Raw genomic sequence first — 6,000 nt, 5'->3', positions numbered from 1 at the left:
GGGGGAGAGGAGCTGAGGGCAAGCCCTGAAGCCGGGCTGCGCGTGGAGGGTACGTGAGGAGGAGCCGCAACAGCGGCAAGCTCAACGGGAGGCCTAGTGCAGCGCTCACCGGGCGAGGGGCCAGAGCTAGGCCCCAGCCGGGCCGGACGAGGGGCGGGGCAGGCGGGCCGAAGCCTACGCGGGCTCCGCCGGGGGAGCGAGCCGAAGCCCGCGCCCGCCCTCCCCGCGGCGGCCGCCGCCGCCGCCGCCGCCGCCGCCTCGGCCCGCGCAGGCTCCGCCCACAACACAAATCACGTGTGCGCCACGCACCCTCCCTCGGCGCGGGGGCGGGGGGGCGGGCAGGCCGCGGGGTCCCGAGGGAGGAAGCTCCGGGGGCGGGCCAGGGGACTCGGCACCCGGCCGAAGACTCGGCACAGAGCCGGGACACGGCCGGGGCCGGCGGGAGGCTCGGGGGGCGGGGAGGGGCGGGGGGCGGAGCCTGTCGTGAAGGGCGGGGCCTGTTGCTGGGGCTGGCTCAGGAAACGAGGAGAAGGGGCCGGTCCTACTGGCTGCCTGTTTGGGCTGCTTGTTTACTCCTAGCGGGGGAGCTTTAACCCGAAGGGCGGGAGGGAGAGAGGGAAAACCCGGAGCCGGATCTTCGAGCGGCTGGAGCAGGAGTGGGCGGAAGGAGGGAACCGCCGCGAAGGTGCCAAGGCGGCTGCGTTCCTGGAAGGGTCCCGCTGCAGACGCACTGGACAGTTTTTGCTTGTTTTTTGGTGTGTGTTTTAAAATTTCCTAGTCTGCTCAGCGCTCCCTCCTCCTCCCACCTCCCGCCTCCACCCTTCTCTCTCTCTCTGTCTCTCACACACACATTGGGAAAGGGTGCTGGCCTGCAGTCCTTTGGCCCTGAAACTCCTTAACCCTAGAGTGGGCTCCCCCGAGGAGAGGGCTGTGCCTACGTGCTCAGAGGGAGCCCTGCCTCGTGAGGTGCATGCCGGCGTGCGTGTTGTCCCTGAGTGAGTCTCTGATACTTTTCTTAATCCAGGAAATGATTCATTTGCAGTATCGTCATATATTTTGCGTATCAGCGTGTGGCTGCAGTTACACAAATAAGTTAATTTTAGTCTGTATTCTAAGCATTCCAGCTTCTTGGGCTTCTACCAACTTGTGTGGTAGATGAAAGAGCTTTTCGTAAAATGTAAAGTGCTCCATAAATGTACTCGCATAAAAATAGAGGAGAGGGGGCCGGCACTGTTGTAATGCCGTCTTCAACTCCGTGTTTTATTATCTGAAAATTCGGCTGGTACCAGCATGCAGACACTGTAACATGTAATTTAATATTGTACTGGTAACTACCATGGAACCATTTTATATGTGAGGAATTGAGGCTCAAAAAGTCGAAGGGGCTTGTCAGCAATCACACAACTAGTAAAAAGAGCACAGGAACACAAATCCTTTCACTCCCGAATGGGTCCTTCCCTCTCCATTCCCGTAGTGGACAGAGGTCATTTTCTCTGTCCAGCATTCATTCCTTTGGGCTTAAGTCCTCTATTTCCTGTGGTTTTATTTAGGCTCAAAACCATAGTCCTATTCCTCTGGCAACAGTGGTCCAAAGGGTGGGCATTTTAACTAAGAATCAATTAGTCTCTCCCTGGAACTAGTATATGAATACCAAGGGAGAAATTTTGCGTTCTGCTGCTTTTGCTAAATTGGGATGACACAGTTGGTAGCTGCCAGCAACCGTCTTCCCAAGCCTATGAAAGAAGCTCTTTTTGCAGGGGGCGGTGGGAGCTCCTTTGAAATAGGGAAGACAGGGACTAATAAGAAGGGGCAACCAGAAGTGAGAGGTTTAGAGCACAAACCCTAACAACTTCGTTTCAACCTGGGGCCTAGCTGTGTCTGTGGCCAGTACAAACTCCCGGATTTCCCAGTTAAGCGAGCCAACAAATTCATTTTTTTGCTTAAGCTAGCATGAATTGAGTTCCTATCACTTGTCTCCAAAGAGAGGCCTGTCTAATAGGTTTGGCACAGTATTATTTATTTATCCCTCAGAAAATAATGGAAGTTGGGTGCTTGCCACAACTATCCCTTCTTAAGTATTCTAGTTCCCATGAGTCATACCAAGTGTGAGTCCCATGGATGTGGGTAGACAGAAGAAAATAGAATTCTTCCTCCATATTATTGTATGATAAACAGGACACAATTCAACAAACCCAGATTAGAAGTTGGACAGATAACATTCAACTCTGGAATATTGTGACGGTCTGAATCATGAAGAGGATAAGACAGAGTTCCGAGATGAGATTCTTAGAAGGCTTTTAGTGAGATGGTAAATAAAGAGGGACCAATAACAACTACAGTTGACTTGGAACAACATGAGGGTTAAGGGTGCCAACCCCCCCACCCTCTCACCCCCACCTGGTACCCCTCAAAGTAAAAACTCCGTGAATAACTTTTGACTTCCTGAAACCTGATGGCCTAGGACGCCTTACCGATAACATAATAAGTTGATTAACACATATTTTGTATGTTATATGTATCATATAGTATATTCTTACAATAAAGTAAGCCAGAGAAAGGAAAATGTTATGAAGAAAATCATAAGGAAGAGAAAAGGCATTTATGATACTGTACATATATTTATGGGAAAAAATCTGCTCATAAGTTGACCCATGCAGTTCAAACCCGTGTTGTTCAAGGGTCAACTCTCCTCTATTGATTAAAGTTAAAAGAGAGGAAGGTGAACGGTCAGTTTTAAAGAGGTAATGAGGACAGGACATTGAACTGCAAGGAGCAGGGGCATTTAGAATCACAGAATCTTAGAGACAGATCATTCTTCTTCCTCCGGAACAATTCTGGTGATGGACAGCTAGCTAGGTCGCCAAGCAAAAGGTGGTCAGTGGTCCAAGGAAAGCAGGAAAGAATGGTCCTTCCCATCCTTTGTCAACTATTCTAAGGATCTGGGGATAAAACTTTAGAGGCCCTGTGTGCGTTCCTTGGGAACTCAGCAGGGAGACTGGATCTGGCCTGATACTGCTGTCATGAGAAAAAAAAGAAAAAAAAATTGAAATGTAAATGTATACAATACCAATCCCTTGCCATTCCTTGACTTCCAGGGGAAGGATTCTTGGCTAGCTCAGTCAGCTGCTAGGTCTTTGACAAAGTTAAGAGACAGAAGTCAAGAGTAGGCTTATTTCTCCACTTGAGGGAGGAGAGAAAGGGGAAGTGGTAGTAAGGAAGCAAAGAGAACATGGTTGAGGACAGTGGAAGAGACGAAGAGAAGGAGAGAGAGACAGCTGTTAGTGGGAGGTAGGGGACAGATATTCAAAAAGAGGATTTCTGGAAGCTTTGTTGTGTGTGGTGGGATGACATTCTTCCCTGGATTCCGCCTCAAGAGAATCTCAACGAAGACTTGCATTATTTTCAAGGCATTTTTGAATTGAATTTGTTTTTCTCCTGGGTCTGTCACCCAATTTCACAGGTCTGCCATCAGCATTTCATCACTGGTCCAGCTAACTGAAGGTGCTATAGCATCTCACCTTTTCCCGAAAACATAGAAGACATCAGAGTGACAGTAATAACTTCCCTTTAGCAAGGGGTGGGTTAGCATACTGGCAATGGTGCCAGTGGTTGCTAAAGTCCATGATAGTAATGATTTCCAGCCATTTTGGCTCTCAATAGTCATGTCAAAGAAGCCTGGCAGATTATTGGCTAGCGTATTTCAGGGATTCTCTCTCTCTCTCTTTTTTTTTTTTTTTTTTAAGATTTTATTTATTTGCGAGAGAGAGAATGAGAGACAGAGAGCATGAGAGGGAGGAGGGTCAGAGGGAGAAGCAGACCCCCAGCTGAGCAGGGAGCCCGATGCGGGACTCGATCCCGGGACTCCGGGATCATGACCTGAGCCGAAGGCAGTCGCCTAACCAACGGAGCCACCCAGGCGCCCCAGAGATTCTCTTGATTAGTTTAGATCAGAAGGTAAGCCATGAAGGAAGAGTAGAAATATCCAAGAAATAACAACCTAGAACGGTCTGGGTGTGGATAGAAAGCTGGTTTTCATATATGGCAGATTTCACTCCCCTGTTTGGGTGCTAAATGACTGAAAACCCAGTTGCTAAATAACTGAAAACCCTCCTGCCTGTAAGATTGCTGGAGTAATCTGAGACATATCAATTATACTATCAGAAGGAGAAGTTTGAGATTTGGTGATTCAACAGTTTATGAGAAGATTGAGACCCGTCATATCTAAAAGCCTCAGTGGCTCAGCTGGTTGAGCATCCCACTCATGGTTTCGGCTCAGGTTGTGATCTCTGGGTGGTGAGACTGAACCCTGCATCAGGCTCCATGCTCAGTGCAGAGTCTGCTTGAGATTCCCTATCCCTCTGCCCCTCCTACTGCTCTCTCTCTCTCAAATAAAAAAATAAATAAATAAAAATCTTTTAAAAAGAATAAAACAAGTATGAGAAAATCAGTGTTACCAGGTGCATAATGCAAAAAAGTAATTGAACAGGATTTTATTAATTCACATGATTTCTACTCCAATGTATTATAAGGATTATTAACACAGGATGTGGCCTAAAGCTAGCTGAATTGTAGCTTAAGAAAATCTGTGTGGAACTGGATACATTATCAAAGTAAGATTATGAGCAAGTGTTTGTTTGACTTTCTCCAGAAAACCAAAGAGCAGGAAGCCCCATTCTTTTCATCTAAATTAATTTACGCTGGTGTGTGAAAAGAGCAAGTTTCGTCAGTAAATGATTTGAACTTGGAAAAATTAAAGTTGAAGGAGACTGAAACATGAGAGGGAATTAAATGATGTGTATCAATCCCTTTTTGCTTCTAGGGTCTTACAAACTGGTCTTGTGAAGTTGACATCCCACTGGATGCTGATGGAGGCCAACCTATGAAAGATGTAAGAAATTGTGCTGACTGCAAATACAGTAACATGTTTGGTACAAATAGGGAACAGTGCCTCATGTTCAATTCACAAGAGCCAGAAATTGTCATAAAGTAATTGGCAGCGTTTAAAATGCCTTTAGAAGCATGCTTTTTGGGCTTTTGTGTGATTGGCTTATGGGTTTATGGAGATTTAAAAAATCTTTTCATGGGCGCCTGGGTGGCTCAGTCGTTAAGCGTCCGCCTTCGGCTCAGGTTATGATCCCAGAGTCCTGGGATCGAGTCCCACATCGGGCTCCCTGCTCAGTGGGAAGCCTGCTTCTCCCTCTCCCACTCCCCCTGCTTGTGTTCCTGCTCTCGCTGTCTCTGTCAAATAAATAAATAAAATCTTAAAAAAAAAATCTTTTCATTTTGTGTATCAAAAAGTCATTCAGGGGGCTCCTGGGTGGCTCGGTCGGTTAAGCTCTGCCTTCGGCTCAGGTCATGATCTCAGGGTCCTGGGATGGAGCCCCACATCGGGGTTCCCTGCTCAGCAGGGAGCCTGCTTTTCCCTCTCCCTCTGCCACTCCTCCTGCTTGTGCTCTCTCACTCTCTCTCTTTCAAATAAATAAATAAAATCTTTAAAAAAAAAGTCATTCAGTTGATCAACCCCAAATCCTGGGCAGTGGTTAGTAATAAGCTCATCACTGGTGTGGCCCTGTGGAAATTGTTAGTACTTCCCAGTGTTTATGGTGCTGCCATTCCATGGTATATAGAGTGGGTGCAAATCCCGTACCCATTGTGTTTCACTTGTCACGAACTATGGTACTCCTTCATGATTGTTCCTCCGTATGGGAGTTAACCAGGGTCTGAGCCTTTCCTGACGATCTGGGTGGTCTGGATTGTGGCAGGCACACCTGCCTTGGGCAGGAGTTTGGTCCTACAGAGGAGTAACGAAGAATGGCAGAATCCTTATATGAGGCTAGTGAACAAAATGGAATGTATTTGAGGGGATGAAGTTTAACATCTTGGCAAAAATGAAACTCCAGTAAATTCACTAGAGAAAAGGCCAGTAGCCCCTTCTCTAGGGGACTGGGGGTCCTACTACCACGACAGGGAAAGTAAGAATAGAAGCCTTAAGGGCAAAGT

At 47.5% G+C, this 6,000-nt stretch overlaps 1 protein-coding gene across 1 annotated transcript in view; it reads left to right on the top strand.

The window, feature by feature from the left end:
• Positions 1–917: 917 nt before the first annotated feature.
• ZNF395 (zinc finger protein 395) overlaps positions 918–6,000 on the top strand; it is a 59,783-nt gene continuing 54,700 nt past the window's right edge. Inside the window, exons 1-2 of the mRNA XM_035022628.1 lie at positions 918–995; positions 4,820–4,888. The gene's annotated coding sequence lies outside the window, so the exon portion shown is untranslated. The remainder of the gene's footprint in view (positions 996–4,819; positions 4,889–6,000) is intronic.

The sequence above is a fragment of the Mirounga leonina genome, unplaced genomic scaffold (genome assembly GCF_011800145.1).
Source record: "Mirounga leonina isolate KUSES-001 unplaced genomic scaffold, KU_Mleo_1.0 Mir_176, whole genome shotgun sequence".
In the NCBI taxonomy this organism is placed as follows: Eukaryota; Metazoa; Chordata; class Mammalia; order Carnivora; family Phocidae; genus Mirounga; species Mirounga leonina.
This window is presented reverse-complemented; position numbering and strand designations above follow the sequence as displayed.